The 20,300-nt window shown below is 39.3% G+C and overlaps 1 long non-coding RNA gene across 1 annotated transcript in view; it reads right to left on the bottom strand.

The window, feature by feature from the left end:
* The window catches only part of LOC137854227 (uncharacterized), a 76,027-nt gene that overhangs the window by 18,569 nt on the left and 37,158 nt on the right, over positions 1-20,300 (bottom strand). The window contains exon 3 of the long non-coding RNA XR_011095029.1: positions 10,457-15,260. This is a non-coding gene — a long non-coding RNA (uncharacterized lncRNA). The remainder of the gene's footprint in view (positions 1-10,456; positions 15,261-20,300) is intronic.

The raw sequence follows: 20,300 nt of genomic DNA, 5'->3' as shown, positions 1-20,300 counted from the left end.
GAAAACATCTTGTTAGGTTGGCTTTTTTCTTTTCTTTTTTCTCTCTCTCTTTTTTTTTTTTTCTTTTTTCTCTTTTTATTTATTTATTTATTTATTTTGAGAAAGAAATAAAGGTGGAAGAAGATCAAGACCACTTCTCTCCAAGTAGTTGGTGTAATTTCCTCCTGGGACAGACTGCTCCTCTTGACCTGCCCCCTCCCAGCCACAGCTCCTTCCCTGTGGAAGGCCTCCGAACCTGGCAGGATGAAGCTCTCCCCTGGCTGAGCCCAGATAGCCACTCGGAGGGCTTCCCTGTGTCATGTCCATTGTAAACTCCACCATGCTTTTCCTGTGTCTGCACAACATCTCAGCTCATTAGGAAGACACGAGATAGCAGAAGGCCCGATATGGTGCGCAGCGGATCCCCCAAGCCCAGGAGATCCTCCTTCCCCTACCACACATGCATGGGACCCTTCACTTTAACCCAGCTTTGCCTTTTGTCTGAAGGGGAGAGACTATTTATGAGGAGTCATACAAAATAAACATGAAGAGTTCACCATAAAATATGACAACCACTTTAAATAATGTTGACTTAATTAAACTTTAAACTTTATTTATATATTTTATGGCTGTAGTGTGAGCTCTTCTCGGATGTTTACTTCAGTGAAAAATCCATCATGTGAGGGCCTTGAAAGGAATTAATCCCCTTACCCCTGGCACAGAACTCAGCTCCAACAATTCAGATCTAAATATTTAGTGATGGATGATACATGTTTATAGAACAGAGGGCAGCATGACATTTAAATGGGATCCGGGGTTGCTATAGTGAGCGTACATTGTTGAAAAGAAACGGGAAGCTGAAGCCATGCCAATTATCGGAAGCCGATAAGTCAGCCCCTTTTTGCCTGATTTTTTTCCCTTCCATCTATCCCTTCTGGGTTTTTGAAGGCTTCTTCACAGAGTATTATGAGCAATTTTCAGAAGGAAAAGTTCTGCTGACTCTTGTACATTTGGTAGTGCATCCCATGGTTAAACTAATAGCCTCATTGGGTGTCAGCCAAAGGTTACAGGCCTCTCAAAATATTCTTGGAAAAAAAAAAAGAGTTTATCACTGAACTGAAGTTTCTCATTAGTAACCCTGTGTTGTCTAATCTGTGAAATTACATGATTAACTCTTTTGCAGAGACAGCTTCAGCCAGAGTTTGCAATCCCACAGGAAGTTATTAAAAGTATCACCAAGATAATTTCTCCGCTTTGTACTTGGCCCTTAGGGTAAAGGAAATACATCATTAGATGAGTACTTTATAAAAAAGCTATAGATCACTAACAATTATTAAATGGCTGTCAAGAATGATTATTATTTTAAAAGTTGAGGACTGTGCAATTTGAAAAACAAATAAAAAACCTTGAAAGAAATTACTTCCTTTGTTTTTGTATAGAAATTAGAAACATGCCTTCTCCCCCATTCTCTTTGAAGTGATTATTGGAATATAATCTTCCTCTGTACACAGCCATCTTACCTTCAACTATTCTTTTTGCATCTCTAAAAATACTCTTAAGGAAAGCAGCCACTTGTTATTAGGAGGAAATTCCTCAGTGGCCCAGAGGACAACAGGACCTCTTTACATGTGCTGACAATGACACTCAGTGCATGAGCTGTGAACCCCTGATGCTTCAAGTCACTGAAGCAGAGGTGGTGGTCCTTGCTTTTGGTGAAAGTTGAACTCAGAAATATCTGGGACGCAGAACATCCTCCAGTCACGTATTTTAGCTGAAGTCACTCACAGATGTTTTCCATGATTTGTTGCACTGGTTTTTGGCTTCCTTATGAGCTCCTCCCAGATCATTGGGTGGTTTAGCTTGCATCTTTTAGGAGAAAGGGTGACAGGATCTTTAGTAGCTTTCCCAGCTAGGCTTTTTTCCCCTTTTTTTAAATTTTCTTTTGTTTTGTTTTCAACTGTTAGTGAAGTTGTGTTTAGAAGATGGAGATGCCTGCCAGGCTGTGAGTGTGATCCAGTGACAAAATTGTCCAGCAGGGATTGTGATGGGACATCCAGTTGAATCATGTGAAAGTCACAAGAGGTTTAGACAGAGGTAAAGCTCATGGAAGCATGAAGCAGCAAGGATTCTTCTGGTTCTCAAATTATATCTAGCCAAACAATTCAGTATTATGGGTGTCAGCTGTAAAGCCAACAGGAAACAGATGGAATTTTCAAAATATAGTAAGACTGTTCCTCCTCACACCCAGAAAAGGAAGACTGCTACCAGACACCTGGAAGAAAATTTATTCACGTTTCTGCAAGAACGTCAGATCTTTCAACCAAGCTGATTTTAGGAATTAACCACACATCCTCACAGCTCAGCTTTTGCGATTTCATCTCATTATGGTGCCTCAATATAACTAATGTACCCATGCAGTATAACCTAGGAGTTAAGAAACAGTGCCTTGAATGAGAAGAGCTGAAGTCTAGTCTCAGCTGCATAGATGTGCTACCAGGTCAAGTGATTTGATCTTTCTAGGCGACATTACTTCTTCCTCTAATAAACTCTTCCTGACCTTATATAAGCCATAATCTTCTAGGACAAAAGTCAGTGGACTGTATAAATGCAATATGTGTTTATACATTTTCAATATAGTGCAGTTTCAGTTGCTCACTTACCTTTTTCGTTCTGTAACACTTTCACTGGCTAAAACTGGTATCCTCCTAAGTGTTTGGAATAGAATTCCCTCCAATCTGCTCATTCTTATTTTTGAAAATAAATCTGAGAATTGTCTGGATTAATCTTGAATCCTTTTACTGATTAACCTAAGATCTACATGTCTAGCACTTTTCAAAAAGTTTAAATAGGGGAGGAGATTTTCTCTAAATTGCTGTATACATTTAATAATATTCTTCTTATTCCAGTTCTAGTTTCTAAAAATAAAATGACTGGAAGTCATTCTAAAGTGGAAGATAGGGTAACTCAGCCTCCTTAATTTTCCATGATCTGTAAGTGATGAATTAATTTTTACTCTGTTTTATAGTAAAGAAAAAGAAGTCAGATAAAAATTTCTCTAGTGTTTGTTAACCAATTAAAAAAGAGATGACATTTTTCTTCAGAAATTCTTCAGACACAAAAGATTCTGGAATGTATTCAGACTTGTGGTGCTTAAATAAATGCAACCTAAATCTTTTGAGGCTTGTTTATTATCAGTGTGAGACGTCAATTTCAATATGAAGTTGGAAAATACTTGAAGATTTATAGGGAAGAAAAACACTGAATGATCTGCAAAAGGTATCTCAGGAAAACAAAACTATTCCCAAATAAGAACAAATTTAGTTGTCCTTGCAGGTATCCATACTTCCATGGGAAAACTTTCAGGGGTCTGTGAATTGTAAATCATTGAAGAAAAAAAAGTGCATATGACACATGCATATCTGCAGAATGGAAAAGAATTACTTAAAAACAAACAAACAAAAAAAAAAAAAAAACAAAAAAAAAACTATGAATGTCAATACAAAATCTCTGGCTCACATGTATCACTTTGAATTGGAATTTTATAACATAGATCTCTGAATTTGTAGAAGATAATCAAATACACACTTCAGAGCTGATCAGAAAAACAATATCAATGCAATTCTAATTTGAGGGTTGAATGCAGCATGCAATTTTCTTCTTGCAGTTTTTCATTCTCAGGAGTTTTATTCTCTCTAACTGAGGTTGATGGTAAAATACTAATTTATACAATTAGAGAGATCAGAAAATGTATATGAGAGAATCAATGTAATCAGGGACCAGTTCCTTCAGAACTCTTAGACATCATCGCACAGAATGGGTCGTACCTCATTTTAACATTCATTTCTGATGTTCAAGCAATACCTCCAAGAGATACAGGAGTGTGCCTTTGCTTTTACTGCAGATAAAACCTTTTTACCTTTATATCTGTGGGAGTAGTTGATTTGTTTTCATTTCAAAACCAGTTTGTTGCAGATGAGAACTGCGTTCTTTTCTGCAGTATTGACTCATTTTTCTTCTTGTACTACTGATTTTCCTTATTTATATCATCCAAGAAAGATCTCTTTACAGACAGAAAATATAACTTCAGCATCTGATCAAAGTTACATGTTAAATTACTACATTCTTTTTTTCAGAAGTCTTGTGTAACCATCCTTTCCTTAATACGTCCCTATTAGTTTTAAATTTCTTTCACTGGTCCGCATTCTGTCTAATTTGAAAGATGTTGGCCCTGGCTATTCTTGTCCTAAATGAATTTTTATCATGCAGCAAAGGATTGTGCTCTGTATGTATGCTTGGCATTTGCAAAACATGATAATATCTCTGTTTCATCTGCTGGGAAGAAGGAGGAAAGCTCTCTTGTGTCAGGGATGGATGTTTCCAAGAGCATCTCCTTTCCCTACCACTGAGTGGCTGTTTCGCATCACTAGAGGCAGCAGAAATGCAGCAGATCCCAGCTTAGGGTGAACCTCCCATCTTCTAATCACTCAGCTTCAGGTAAAGGCACAAGTATCATTATTACACCAAAGACTCATTCTATAAATGAACCAGGCAGGAGTGGTAGGAGTAGAAGAGGTAGGAGTAGGTAGGATAGGTAGGAGTGGAAGAGTGGAGGGCCTTTCATGTTTGCTAGGAAGCATTCTGCATTTTCTAATGCCATGATTTGAAAGAGATGGATGAAGATTAAAAGAAATAATAGCTAGAATGAATGTGAAAAAAAAAAATCAAACCCTTCACTGAGTACTTGTTTTACACTTTTTGTCTTTACAGGTTATGTGCTTTTTAAAGCAAAAGTGTTGGGTTGCTTCAGCATTTCACTGCCAAATCAGAAAAAAAGATTCATGCAAAGCATTATCCCTGCTTTTATTCATATTTGTAATTATTCTTACACTTCAAATGTGGGGAAAATCCATTATTCATAATACTGTATTTTAGTTGGTAGAGCACCAGACTCACAGATGATTAGTGATAGTTGATGAAATGAACTTTTGCTAAAGTTCAGGGGTCTTGCATTATATAAAATTGAATTTCTAAAATCAGTGCCTTTGATGTCTTCCCAGTACAAATATTTTACTCACAATTAAGCACTTGGGACAAAAGTCTGGGAGAAGGGGGAGAGAGAAAGGGGAGGGGATATGTGGTTAAAGGCAGTCCTCAGCAGGACAACTTAAAAATATGACTATGATTTCTCAATAGCTGCTACTGACTTTCCGGTTTACATGAATTTGCCAAATGTATTTTCTTTGGGTCAGATCTTACTTGTCTTGCTCACACAAGTATTCTTATTGACTACTCCTGAGAATAAAGCAACCCAAATTTTGCTTACTCTTTCTGTTTAGCTAACTCCCTGAGGACCAATTCAAATAAACTAGAGTCCTATGTCGCTGTATCAGTTAACAGGCTGTGATTTTATACTAATATTCACATTAGCAAAAATTTTTTTCAGGGGAAATACTTATCTTCCTTGGTCCTCTCAGAATGAAAACAAGGAAAGAAGAAAGGTTTTTCTGCCTTCAGAGTGGAAACCCTGTTATCCACAGGCCTGGCCAATCCACATGCTGTGATTAGCCCAGCTCTAAACAGATGCCGCTTCTGTAGTTCCTGCCATTTTTGCTGCTGTGATTTTGTTTGGAGTTTAACAGGCATACTTTTATGCTTTTTTATTTCCTTTTGCTTGGAAAGTTTTTGCCCAAATGTTTAATTTTCAGTGAAAAAGCCAACAGTAGTCTATCTGAAGCCTAACTTTTTATGCTGACAGCCACAAAGCTGCCACGAATTGAGCTTTTGCAAATCCCAGCAATGCTACAGCCTCACAGTGTACAAAACAGCTATCACTCTGCATTTATACCTGAATCTGAATATGTACCTGTATGTGCACCTGTATTGACAAAGCTCTTTTCATACCTCTGTATGCTCTATTTTGCAATTAATTTCAGTTTCAGATATTTCAGACTATACAGTTGAATCTATTTGGGGTAAGAGAAGAATTTGTTAGGACATAATGTATAGTCTTCATTGCAAATAGAAGCAAGCATAATGAATGAGTTAGAGTGAATGACTGAAGATAGCTATGGGTCCAAAAGGGAGCTGGGCTGAGATTCCTGGCATGTAGGTGTTATTTCTACTGCTTCTGGCAGCTTCCTTGGGGGACACTGGGTGAGTGGCTTCCCACATTTATTTAAATATTACTGTGCATGGAGCTTGGATTGTCTCCTACTATACAAGCCTAAGCAGGGTCATGAACACCCAACTTCCAGGACAGATTGTAAGTGTGTTATGATATATCACTTTTTTTTTTTTTTCCAATGCAATGTTCAGTGCTTTCAGCCCTTTGCTAGAAACTGTTTCTTTTGTTTCTTTACTATTCCTACTATTCCTTTTTTTCCCTACAGCTTTTTTTTTTTTTTTTTTTTTTTTTTTTTTTTTTTTCCCTTCATGGAAATATGAAAACTCGTTAATGAGAACTTTTCTTCTTTAAGTAGGTATGATGTTGTACTGGTTAAGACATTAGTTTGTATTCAATGATATTCATCACTACCTGCAATTAGATTTGACCGAGGACTTTGATCTTTACTTGAAAGTGTTGCCTTGCCCTTTCCTTCCTTGGCTAGCCAGTATGTCTGCTGCAGACAAGTCTGCATCTGGAAGAAGGCATCTTTTCCTTGGGTGGTAGGAAGTTTCTCCCTGACGTCACATGAGCAGCCACATGGACATTGTCAGAATCCCACAAAATTTGTCCTGCAAAAGAAATCAGTTCAGCCCCCAACCTTTTGCCTGGGGAGCTTGGGGAAAAATAGTTTTCCGTCTATAAACAGAAAGTTTGACCTGCTCATCTTAGCCAGCTTGTATAAACAGATCAGTTCATCAGGGAGGTGATGCAGGTTTCAGTAGGAAAGGGGGCACCCTCTGCACGTGTGAGACAGATCCTGGCTTGTTGCCCTGCTTCCCTCTCAGCACACAACAAAGCCTTTGGGATGCCTCCTCTGTCAGGTCACCTAATGCATGGTGCATGGTGCGAGGGGAGAAAAGGGGAATCGTTGCACTGTGTCTCTGGATCAGTAGGCACCAACAGACTAATGGCAGGGTGGGGAATAACCTCAGGGTACTTGGCTTTCAGCACACTCAGAGGGAAATGGTCACAGAAGATGGAAGAGGGGGAGTACCTGTTGCCAAATGGCTGTGATTACAGTGGTGGCAAACGTCCAGGGAAACAGAGCCTCAGTTCTGTTTTATCAGGATCCTTTGTAAATTGCTATTAAGAAGTATTTTTCAACAATCTCATTTTTATTAGCCGTTTGTGCCCATTATAGTTTTCTAGTTGCTAGTTTGTTATGGCTGTAACATAAATAAAGTTCTAAAAATGTCTCATTTGAGAAATTGCAGAGCTGGGCATACCATTTAGACACAGATAAAAGCAGATGTAAAGGGCTTTCTTTGTAATGGGTCTATTTTATATTTAATAGAACTGTCATATAAACCTATACTAGCATTTAAAATGCAGTTTCTAGGCTATAAAATAAACACCATTTCTAATATTGCTGTTGGCTTTCACCTATGGGACGCAGTTCATTAAAAGCTCTCTAAGGTATTTATGTGGGATTGCCATATGATTTACAATCTAAGAGCCACCCCAGGCAACAAATGTGTTTCTCCCCCACCTTAGGAACCAGTTCTTCAAAAATATTAATGATTCCTGCAGGATCACTCAGCCAGGAGGGACTCGTATGATCAGTGGTGCCTGTGCTGGTGGGGACTGGCACACCTTTTAGAGCAGGAGCTCTTCTAGGTACAAATGCCTCCTTCAGGAAGACTATGCCTGGGAACCACTTTTGCATTCTTTAAGGATGTTTATGAGACAAGTGTCACCACAAAAAAACCTGTCTCGGGTCTCTGTGGGAGGTAAGGCAGGGCTGCCTGTGCTGGATTTAGGGATTAGCTTGTTTGCTTGTCTGAGCTGGGCTGAACCACCCACTGGAGATGCCCACATCTCTCCATTGGCTGTAGAAATAGGCATCCAAGTGAGGTGGTGAAAATAAGGTGGAAGCACCTGAACACAAGTTCTGCATTACTATGTGAAGATATGAGACAACTCGAGGAGGTTGCCTCTGACATGGTGCTAAATTTCATCCCAGGTTGAGATACACTTTTTATACTGTATTTGTCACTCAACAACATTTTGACTTCCTCCCTAAAGCAGTAGGATGCTTAGATCCTCTCGTACCTTACTGTCCTTCTGAGCCAGACCAAGAGCATGTAGTTCCTTCTCTCTGAACTGCCATTAATAAAATCTCCTCAAGTCTTCTGGGTGAGGAAACATGAGGAAGAAGAGAAGCCATCTGCACACCGCTCTGCAGAGTGCCCTGACCAATCCCCCCATGGCACGCACTGACACAATGCTGCTCGTCACTGCCCAGCAGCAGGCAAGCACCTACACTGAGACAATCCTGGAAGCTAATGTCCCCTGTGGAAACAGCCTGCCTGCTTGCTGGCCTTAGGGCAGCATTGCTGTTATCAGAGGTGATGCTCTGTGCCTCCCCTGAAAGTTTCTGAGATCTCTGGCTCTGGCTCCTCAAAGCTTTGTTGGACTTTAACTGGCTGTACTGTTATTTTCCATGCCTCAAGCTGATTATTATTTGTTTAATGGAGCAAAATACTTCAGCCATTTCTGAGCCAGGAGCTGGGGGGGAGGGGGAGGAATATATTTTATTTATTTATTTATTTATTTAATGTTGGCAGCCTCTTTTCCAAATGCCCTGCGCTTTCCAGGAGGCACTTGAGACTTGGCAGGGATGGGATCCTTTGTGCTGGTCAAGTGTCTACCACTTTCTCTTTTGATTCAAATCTAACAGGATTATATTGCTTTGAAAAATCAGACTGAGTGCAATGAATTAAGGTTTTGATTTTAACAGCTAAAATTTTCTATGAATCCATTCTCACTAAGTATTCTGGATCTCTTCACAAGCCATGGATGCACCAAAACTGTTCCACGCAGCCCAGCTTACACAAGCAGCTTGCCCAGTAGTACCAGGACAGACCTTGCCTTGCAATGATGCTCCATGTCTGTTGTGACTTTAGCTGCATTTGGGATCCAGCTGGCATGCTGTGTCTTGGACCCTCAACATCTCAGGAAGACTGGGGAAGCGCTTGGAAAAGTAGCCTGTGACTCAGACAGAAATTTCATTGAGGATGTGGGGGAACTGTCTGAGGCAGTGCACAAGGATTATTTAAGCAACAAAAGTGGGAAGAGAAAGGAAGGTCTGAGAGATCTGGACAGGGCAAGCATGCAGAATAATGCTGAGAAGAGGAAGCAGATATGTACTGGAGAAATGAGAGGGTCTAGCAGAAGAGAAGCAGCAGAGGAGAGGACTTCAGAGGCTGAGGTGGAACCCAAGCATCCCAAGACTTACTGTTCTACTGCCTTAAATAAATATTTCTGAGACCCACTTGCAGGGCACTTGTCTCACCCTCGTCTGATAGTGGTTCACAAGGAAAAGAAAGGGCAACAAGTTCTGTTTGTTCCTCTGTTAACACAAACAACTAAAGTACACACAAGAGACAGTAGTCTCCGAAAACCAAGCACATACACATGTCAAACTCTATTGGTCTCAATGTGGTATTTCAGGGGTTTTGTAATTTTAATTAGGAATGCCTACCTACTTGAACTTTATAAAAAGCTATAAAAAAAGCTTGTAAATTTGTTATGGTATCAAGCAGTTGAAAAGTAGGAAATATGTTACAAGTAAGGCTGACTGTGAAAATTGAGGTAGGTTCCCGTATGCTTGTACCTTGTAACAGGTTGTGAGATAAGTGTTAGCATTTTAGCAGGGCTTTCTGAATAAATGAGGATGGTGGGGAATGCTATGTATATGTGCATATGGGTGTGCAAGTGTGTCTGTTTATCTTCATGCAAGTCAATTACCCCATTACCCTGTAACTTGGCTTTTTTTAAGCTGAGTTTAACTGGGGGACACCACCCCAAGCTACTAGCCTCACACATGTTTTGTGACAGCATGGGCCCCGCCAAGCAAAGAGGTATCTCCTCTTGTCCTCACTCAGCTCACCAGATAGCAGGGGAGTCTCACAGACCACTGCCACCCCAAATTCCCTGGCCCCAGCAAAATCATTAGTCCATCTGTCAAGGTCAGCCCTCTGGTGTAAATAAAAAGTCACCAAGAACCAGCTCCAGTGCTGCATGATGAATGAGACATTACCCACCACGTGCCTGTTTCATGTGTTGTAAAAACCAGTGGAAGCTGGCTGTTGCAAATCTTTCTGGATTTACATTAACAGAAATGACAAGTTTTGGTTCAAACAGCTGAAAATGAGGCTCCAGGTGTGGCTTCTGCACTAGCTTTGTGCACAGGGGTGCTTGAGGAGGTACTGCAGTTCTGCCTACAGTTGGACTGAGCAATTCCAGCCAGAGGAATTGTGCTGTGACCAAATAACAACAACAACAAAAATATCAAAAATTAAGACTCACCATGGGCCCTGAGGATGAGTGGGAACTCCTGATTTTCGTCCTCTGGGGCAGCAGTTCCCTGTCAGTTAGGTCCTGTCACTGAACAGGAACATTGCAAAAATAATTGAATATTCATGGAATAATAAACAATCAATTCAATAAACAGTTCAGTTAAACAGCTTGCAAAGGAAGCCCTTAGTGGAGATACATCATTATCTTTCCATAACAGTCTTCAGTGTATTCAGACGTGGAGATAAATAGTTAAAAAGCCCTCTTCACTTAACCTTAGACACTTCACAGCAGCCCATATGTTAGGATCCAGGCTGTTCTCAGCTCCCTTTAAAGTAGGTGATGATCTTAAGTGGCCAGAATCACCCTTTGGAGATATGTTTCTCCTCTTTCTACAGGAGGAGCCCATGCTGGCCATCCTCACCAGGCAACTCTCTGAGTGCCCAAAGTGGGTGGGATGAGATCAGGATAGAGGGGCTGATCTCCAGGCTCTTCTCGTGTAGCACAGCTGTATGGGAAAAGCCTGGGCAGTGGTGCTGTTAAAAGCTACTGAGCACCAGGGAGGCCAAAAGGGTTTCCAACAATGGTCTCCATCCTACTATTTAACCTTTTTATCTTGGGAAACATCTTCCAATGCCATCTCTTTACAAGTAGTATTTATGTTTCAGAAGTTCCTGAAAGCCTTCAGCTCTGTCATGCCAAGCATTGAACAGAGTTGTGAACTATTTTCCATCACAGATGATTGCATATAATGCTGAAGCTGTATTTGGATTTATTTTTTTTTTCATCATAAATGGCCTAATTTTTACTGTATCATGTCCCATGCAGACCCAAGAAAGTTAATTGTCAGTATCTTTCCAAAATCAGGCTACTTTCCTTAAGGATTGTATATGCCAGGAAGAGAAGCACGTGCCAAGGTTTTGGTGTATCCTAAAGTCACATTGAAGTTAATGTACCATAAAGAGCCTTGCACAAGAGCTCTAACATAGCGCTGCCTGGCAACCAGGAGAAATCGTGCGGAGGCCAGGGAGCTGTAATGACTTCCTTATGACCCATCCCCAAACTGAGTGGAGCTCTGGCACAGCAGAGATTCTGGCCTATAACATGTAAATAAATAACAAACGGGAAAGTCAGTGCAAAAACTGAGATGAATGAAGTGGTTCACACAGCATGGCTATAGTTTTACGCTGTCTCCAGGCTATGGAAGGCAAGCCATCATACTTTGGTTCAGGTCCTCAAAATAATTTTTAGTGCCACAGAGGGTGACCTTTTTATTTATTTATTTATTTTAATGAAAGCCCATGTTCTGGAGCTGCCTCTTTAAGATATAAAGAGAGCTAACAAGGATAGTACTTTTCAACAAAAACATTTGTAAGCTCTCCTTAGTACACAGATAAATGTAGTTTGGGACAGAAATATGGGTAAAATTCATTTTAAATTGATAGGTTAATCTTTAAATTGATTAATAGACTTCAGAACAGCCTGCACTTCATATTTTTCTAAAACCTACATGAAAGACCATTTTTTATCTAAAGGGATCAGGAAAACAATTACCAGCGGGACTAAATCAACATTTATAAATGGGGCTCTTTCTAAGCAATTAGAAAACAAAGTTGGTAGCTTGTTCAATGGGTTGAATGAATTGCATGATGTATTGAAAAATTAAGTTCTCAAAATAAGGCCTAGAGCTACAGTGCTTAATTTTAGCCAGTAATGGACAAACTAAGTCTAGAAAACTTCATGGCAATATCACTACCATGTCCTGGGAGGGGTGATGGCTAGGGAATATGTTTCAAAATGTTATGAGCAGGCTGAAAAAGATGTCTAGGGAAAGATGGCAGACAGGTAAGCTGGCAGATGTCTGGTATGCTTCAGTGTGGAAAGAAGGGGTATGTATGTAATAATTTAGGAAAGTGGGTGTGTGTTCCTCTACATTAGAAAAAAAAATAAAAATGAATTTAAGTCTGTATTATCTCAGTAAAAAATTACTAAGAGAAGGTATTATGTCATATAGTTCTGTCTGAGAGAGCACCAAGGGGATATGATGCTCCATTGAGCATCTAAATATTTCTGACTGCCTGTGAAAAGAAGTATTAATTAAGTCTGTCTGGGAGTTTGCAGGAAACTATGATGATGAGAAGGCAAAATGGAAGAAGTCATGTTTCTATAGCAGAAGCTCAGCAGCAACAGCTGATCTATGACAGCAAGAGCAAGCCTCGATACTTCACGCATAGCTTTTGGGCCTTGGCAAAACCTGTGTGTTGGAATGGGCCACTGCAGGAGTAGGGTTCCTTATCCCTGGACCCTCAATGTCCAGCTCATCATCTGGGGAGTTCATTTTGGTTTCCCTCTGGCTTGTCTCCTCACTGTGAAAACTGTCACAGAGAGGGCACAGTACAAGAATGGGACTGATCTTGCCCAGGCTCTGCCATCACAACCAGGAAACAAGCCACCAGGGCATGGACCCAGTCCTTGAACTTGAAACAGACCCAGTATCACATAAATAGCAGCACAGAAACACAGAAAGAAAAACATTTGTCATCTTGTAGTTAACAGACCCCCAAATGTCAGCAAGTTATTTAATATTGCTGACTGGTGGCTGAACAAGACAAAAATTCAACGTGAGAAAACAAAGATAGACCAGATCATCTTGGGACCACATTTTCAGATCTTGACCCTAGAGAGACAAATCTGAACACTTTGTTTCCTCTTTGTTTCCACTTTGTTTCCAGCCTATATCAGCAGATATAGGCATCACCAATCGGACTGCTGAGGAAGATGACTCTGAGGATCCCCTAACCTTGAAGCCCAAAAGAGTCTTCCCACCTGTCCCCTCAGCTCTGCCAGCCTAACGGAAGGGGACAAGGTGGCTAGGAGGACACCATGGGATCATTTGGAAAGGAAAGAAAAGGAAAGGACATCAAGGAGGGCTCTGGTCCCATCCTGCCACTCAAAGATGGCTTGGACATGATACAGTCCATGATTCTCAGGTCTGCTCAGACCACAGAAAAGACTTTCCTTCTAGAGGGAGAAGTGCAAACTTCTCTCACAAGGTAAGCCTGTGAATGGTCTGGGCAAGAACAGGCAAATACAGACACTGGCTGGCAAGAAGTTGCCAACACCCGGACTGGCAAATTCCAGCTCCTGGCTTAGCAAAATGACACATTCACCAGCACATCTTTTGTGTGTTCACTGATATATTAAAGACTTTCTCAGGCAGGCTGGAAGGTAGGGAGTTTACATTTCCCTTTTTTTGTCTGTGTGTGTATGGTTGCTTGTTTGGTTTAGTTGTGTGTTTTGGGTGTTTATTTTTTTTTGTTTGCTTGTTTGTTTGGTTTTGTTTATTTATCTTGTTTGTTTCTTTTTTGGATTATTTACTTGTTTTTGAGGAAGGCTAAGAGAAATTAAGGAGAAATCTAAGACTCTCCTTTGTGAGCCAAAGAGTGTGGATGACTGAAAGTCTGGGCTGGCAGAGGAGGTCTCCTTAGAAATAATGAGAATAATGAAATGCTAATGTGACTTGTCTGTACAGATAGATCTCCAGCATAACAGAGCAATGAAATAGCACGTCCCTCAAAGGGGAACTCCTGAGCAGCGAAGCATAACTCTTGCCCAAGAGTTAAATGACAGTACATATCTTTGCTGTGAAATTACTGCAATGCCAAAAATCCACACACAGATACACATGCACACTGACACTGGAAGAAAAGTTTTGTTGGCATTTATAAAATTGTAAGGTCAAAGTTAATTTTGTCAGATTTACTAATTGTTTTCAAACTGTGTCTTTTGTTTAAGCTGATTTAAAAGTAAACTCTGACTTACTGTGATTTTGTTTTAAATACCTTTTGGTAACAGTCATTCTGAATTATAAATAGCTTCATACTTCTTCCTCCTTATCAAACTTTGACGTATGCAAGATAATAAGAGGGATTTTAGAAATATTGATGCAAACCAGCAACCCCTGAATCATGTTAAGTCAATAGACCTTAAGAGTTAATGTTCAGATCACAGAGGGAGTGTTCAGTAAGGGGCTGGGGAAGGGAGAAAGACTTCCATGGCTTTTGAGCCAGAACCAATTCATTATTCACTCCATTTAAAATTGTCAAAGACAATTTTTGTAAGCATGCATCCGTTTCCCTTCTGTTTAGAGAGGTATAAGGCAGTATGACTACAAGTGAGCACAGTTAAAAGAAGATAGTCATGGCTTAGTGCATGCTGTAAGTGGATTGCTGTCATCACTAAAGCTAAACGAGGGGAACCAGGGGGAAGATGAGATGTCATACTAGCATTTGTCCACACTCATGTTCCAGTGGGTATTTCTGTGCGTTGCTTTGTTCCTTGAGATAATAATGTTTTCTTTCTCTAAATAAAGATTTGTTAAATTTGCTTTCCTGGAAGATATGTTCCAGGGATTGGATCAGGGCCTCCCTGTTCACTGCTGTCCCTGTCCTTAGAAATACTACACTGTGTTAACAGGAAAGGGGTGGCACAAAAAGCAAGAGTATTCCAAAGTCCCACTTGGATTTTTTTCTTTGTGTTTTCTCTGAAATAGCCTGGCCCTATTCCTTCAATTATTAGCTATGTGACCAAATTTTGTGTATGTCAGCATGATTGTTGACTTCAGTGGGAATGCTCCCATGGGTAAAAAAGACCATATAACTTAAGCATTGGATGGGCTGAATCCTGTGTAAAATGGTTGAGATTTTTTACAACTTCTCTGTCCTCTTTGTTTTTTCAAGTCACAGTCTGTCATCTTATTGGCATGTCAAGCCTTGAAGAACCAGAGGAGGAGCTAGGAGACAGCAATGGTTGTTTTCTGTAAAAAAAAAAAATAATAATAATAAAAAAAAAATCTGCAAAATCTGCAAAAAAGGTGTATCTGCAAAACTGTGATCTCCAGGACGTGTAAAATAATCTCTCCATCCTACTCAGAAATGATTCAGTCTCGGAGTACTGTGTCCAGTTCTGGGCATCATGCTTCAAGGTGGCTATAAATAAAGTACATACAAAGTACAGAGATAAGCAAGTAGAATAATCAAAAGTCTAGAAGACATCACTGTGATACAGAGAATGTAGAGATGCAAATAAATTATTTTGTTTAATCTAGAGAAGACAAAGGGAGACATGACAACAGTCTGAAAGTATGCAATGTCTATAGCAAAGAGGAAGGGAATAACCTGTTCTCTATGTGCATGTGACAAAAAAGACATGTGCCTCACTTGCAAAATGAGACACTGATATCTCCTGATATTTGAATAACTTTCTAGTTATAAGCTAATAACTAATAAGATCATAGTTTATTTGCCTATGGAGGAAGGATGGAGATGGTGGAATCTCTTTCTGTGAAGGCCTTCAGGCAAACATCTGCATCTATGAATATCTGATTCTGTGTACTGGCAAGATGATTGTTAGAAGACCTCATGAGGTTCTCTCCAGCCGTATCTTCCATTAATGTAATTGACAAAATTCACAGTTATGTTGAATGAGGGCAAGAGTGTTATTACTGAGTAGGGAAGAGGCAGAAAGGACGAAAACACTTTGTTTTCGAACCTCAAATGGAGCTTGCAAAGTATCGACAATGTTCTTTTGACTGGTAAATTTATAAAAATAAATAAATCAATCAATAACGAAGCAACTACTTTAAAAGAATAAGTACAAAACTGTAATATGACTCTTTGGGGGATGGTTTTTCTTCCTGCTCCCAGTGTCTTCTTATTGTTTTTCAAACTTTTTTTTTTTTTAATTTTATCTTGAGATGAAAAGGTGGAAATGACATCACCAAAGAGCTTTTTACTTCAAACCCTTGTTGCCAGAATCATTTCAGAACTATTATCTGTAACAGTGATGTTTATAATGATGAGATTTTTGTTATTTGCTACATCCAAAACCCAAGAAGACCAGAAAACCAGCAATACCCTCTTTCATACTACACTAATTTGACAGGAGTAAAATCTTGCAAATTATTATGGAGCTTTTTTTCTAAAGTGAATGAAAATGTGATCTGATTATATTCAAATAATGTACTCACATTTCTAAGGCTAAGTGGAAGACACTTTTGTTGGAACACTGGGACTAAGCAGGTATACAAAAATACAGAAATGAAAACATAATTTTCCTTTATTACCACAAAAAATAAGAGTCCTATATTGCTTATGGAAAGAGGAAACTGGAAAAAAAAAAAAAATGAGAGAAATTAATACAAAAGACCCTAAAGAAATGGAGCTGTCTTGCTCCTTATAAAAATAAATAAATAAATAAAATGGGAAAAAAGAGTTCAGCATGGATCCATATGGTGTGAGATTTCTCTTCTGTGACATTTTTATTAAGGTTATGTATATGACCGTTCATCTTCATTCTGCTGGTGCTAATTGCTGTCTATTGGACCCTTCGCTACTGTGTACAGAGAACACATGCTTCCCCTCGACACTGCCATCACTGCGGGTGCACTGGATTGTTCTGCTGTCCTCAGATAGGAACCTGCTGCTGCTGCCTGACCGCAACAGCTGGGAATATTCTGCTTTTAAAAGCTTATCTTGTTGATACTTGAGTTGAGCTATTACACAGTGGAACAAGCAAACAGAATGAATGGACCCTCTGCGGGCAACTTATGGTAACAAAAAAAGCTTCCATGTGCTTTTGAATGTGTCTCTTGTCTTGGAATTGACAGTGATGTTTAGCATAGATGTTTCCTGCGAGGAAAGCGTAATGGTATTGAGCCAGGAACGGGCTAAAGAGAAACATGTACAGAAGACATGTTCAGCACTTAAGCTTCTTTGCAACTCTAAGCAACATTTAGCAACCAATTTTGCAAAGGTCTGCTGATGTGAACAGCCCCACTGAAATGCGAACGGCAGCTTTTTTGTCTAGAGAGGCTACTGCGATTCAGTGTTACTTTTATGCACAAAAGGAATATGTACAGTGGGTCTCAATGTTCTATGGAGCTTTTAAGAAATCAGCCTGAGAAAGGGTTACATTTATTTATCAGCATTAGGTCCATACATACACATATGTACATGCAGATCAGAGTACAGAAGCAGCATTCCCATGTTATGGATGGACCACCCAGAGAAATATAGAAATCTATTAATTTTGCTTATCACTTAGTCTCCAGTTTAACAAAACCTCTAATAGTGTCATGAATTTTTCTGTCATGAAAGAAGTGTTACAATCATCTAATCTGACTTCCTACATAACGCAGACTCTAGAATTTCATCGAGCAATTCTGACTTACACATCCATGCATTTTATGGAACACCTGGAGAAGTAATTCCTATTGTAAAACTTAATATCAGCAATAAGGATAATTATCAGACTCAGTTCATGCAATTAGTGAATTTTAAGCAGTTACCTTCTTAAAACAGTGCCTTTTGTGAATGGTCCTGTGCTTAGCCATGCCTCAAACTACACACCAGTCTCACTACAGACTCCACATGACCTCTAGGCAGGAAAATCTCTCTTCTGAAGCCTTAATGGAGGTGTTGTCTGAGCAAGCACAGACCCTGAATGACACGTGCATTATTCTGTGCATGGACGAACATCTGAAAATTTGGCTCAGACCACACTGGGCAATCTGTGAGAGTTGAACTTGACACCTAACAGCCAGACTCACTTGTAATTGTGGTCTCACAGTGATGGTGATTCTTGCCATACAACCTCAGTTTTAACCCATTAACCTTACTTAAGCGGCCAGTTCTCATTGGCATAGGAGATCCATTGACCTGCGTTTCCTTTTCCAGTATTCTTGGCTTAAGGAAACCAAAAATCCTCCTTGTTCCACTTTCTCATTTGTGCTTAGGCAATTGTTTACAAGGTTATGAAATAAAGTGAATGAGGATTAAAATTAACTCCACCTTTTTCCCTATTCTATTTAAAAAAAAAATCCTATTCCATTAAAAAAGAATTATTATTCTTTTTCCAAATGTAACAACATTCTTTCTTGGAGATGTTGATATATTTGGAAAAAGAATGATAATTTGGAGTCAATGTGTAAAGAATTCCTATTTTCTCTTTTTATCACTGTAGTGATAAAAAGTGAAAAAAAAAAAAAAACATCTGAAAAAAAAATCATTTTAATGGATGTATAGGCTATTTTCACTCCCTGGCACTATTTAATCACTTTATAATTATTATATTTAGTTCATATTTGAAATGAAACTGCTTCCCAAGAAAGGACTGGAAAAAAAAATCTTGGAAACTGAACATAAAGTCATAGAATAATAGAATCATAGAATTATTAAGATTGGAAAAGACCTCCAAGATCATCTGGTCCAACCATCCCCCACCTACCAATATCATCCAGTAAACCATGTCCCTAAGTACCAATTATCCGGCAACTTCTTATCAAATGCAAATACTTTAATACAACAAAGAACTATTACTTATTTTGGAAACCCTTTTCTGAAAATAACCCATTCCCATTATTTTTATTGATTTCTTTATTTTACCTGCACCTCATTAAGGACAAGTAGCACCTCAGAACGATAGTGAGCTCCGAGAACGAGCTCTCATGTTAGAGAAAGAATTCTGCATAGCATCCCAAGGTTATTAACAACTACAGAAATCATCACCAAAACAAACACACACAAAAAAAGAACACAATACCCAAGTATCCATTTCAACTAAGATATAAACCTGTCTCTGGTCAAAAGGCTTTCTCACTACTTTCTGAGAGCTGCTGTAGGGTTCTGGCCAAATTCCATGTAACACATATTAGTCTGGGGGCTGTGATGCTGCCTGGATGGGGCTAGATGCAGCCCCATTCCATGCTTTTTCTGCTACAACCAGTTGTTTAGTGTGCTGTTTAACTTTGGATTTGCTTCAGAATTGGTTGTATTTTATATAGCAAGAGAAAGTGATTTTTGTACTCACATTTTTATTTAACTGGACAAAGCTGTTTCTTTGGACAACACTATATAATCTTCACATTTTTAGTGACTAAATGTGCTCCTAAATGTTAATCTTGAGCAATATTTTGCTGTCATTTCCTTCATCTCTTCCTTTTCTTTCTTGACCCTACCATAATTACGTCTTGTTCTTACTGAGCACATCTTGCCCCACAGGGTTGTGGCATGACCAGTCAAATTATTATGGCTCTTTGTTCTCATGTACAAGAAAATAAGGATGCTGTCCTTACATGGGGATGGGAGGACCAGACAACACATTTGGATAAACGCCTTGTCAGCTTGGAAACGTCTTGTGAAATCCTGTTAATGTCTCTCTGCCATGCATGAGGCTTGCATCAAGTGCCTTTTTCAACAGCATCACTGTAGACAACCATTTATCAGGTGTATATTGTATGGCAGCGCGGTGTTTGGAAATTCCATTTGCCATATGTTATTCATGATCCTTGCTCACAGCCTTCATTTGTCAGGGGATTTAGATCTCAGCTGTGTTTAGTTTTTGGGGCTTGAGAACAAGTTGACCCACAGGCAGACACCTAATGATATAATTTGTTCAGTGCAAAAGGTTTGACTGCCCTCTATCAACCTTTATGCAGACAACTCCTTTGAATACAGTAATGGATGACAATATCAAAAGCATAAATCTCGGCAAACTTCAAGGTTTCCTGGAAAACATGACTCTTAAACTTTAGGCACATAGACATTTGGCACAATGTCAGAAACTTTCTGGACTATTCATTTATCCAACTCTGGCCAAAAATAACCAAAGACTCTATGTGTCTGTTGATTTGTTTTGAAATCCATTCAAAACGGCAAAGAAGTTAAAAAGTAAGAGACCGGCAATTGAGAAACAAGACTTCTGAAGTATGAAAGATCCTTTTCTGTATCTTACAACATGTGGTGCTAACAAGCCAGGTCATGTCCCTCATACAAAATGCTTTCTGTGAACTTAGTGT

The sequence above is a fragment of the Anas acuta genome, chromosome 3, assembly GCF_963932015.1.
Source record: "Anas acuta chromosome 3, bAnaAcu1.1, whole genome shotgun sequence".
Classification (NCBI taxonomy): Eukaryota; Metazoa; Chordata; class Aves; order Anseriformes; family Anatidae; genus Anas; species Anas acuta.
Note: the sequence above shows the minus strand (reverse complement) of the source record. Positions and strands in the feature narration are given on the sequence as shown.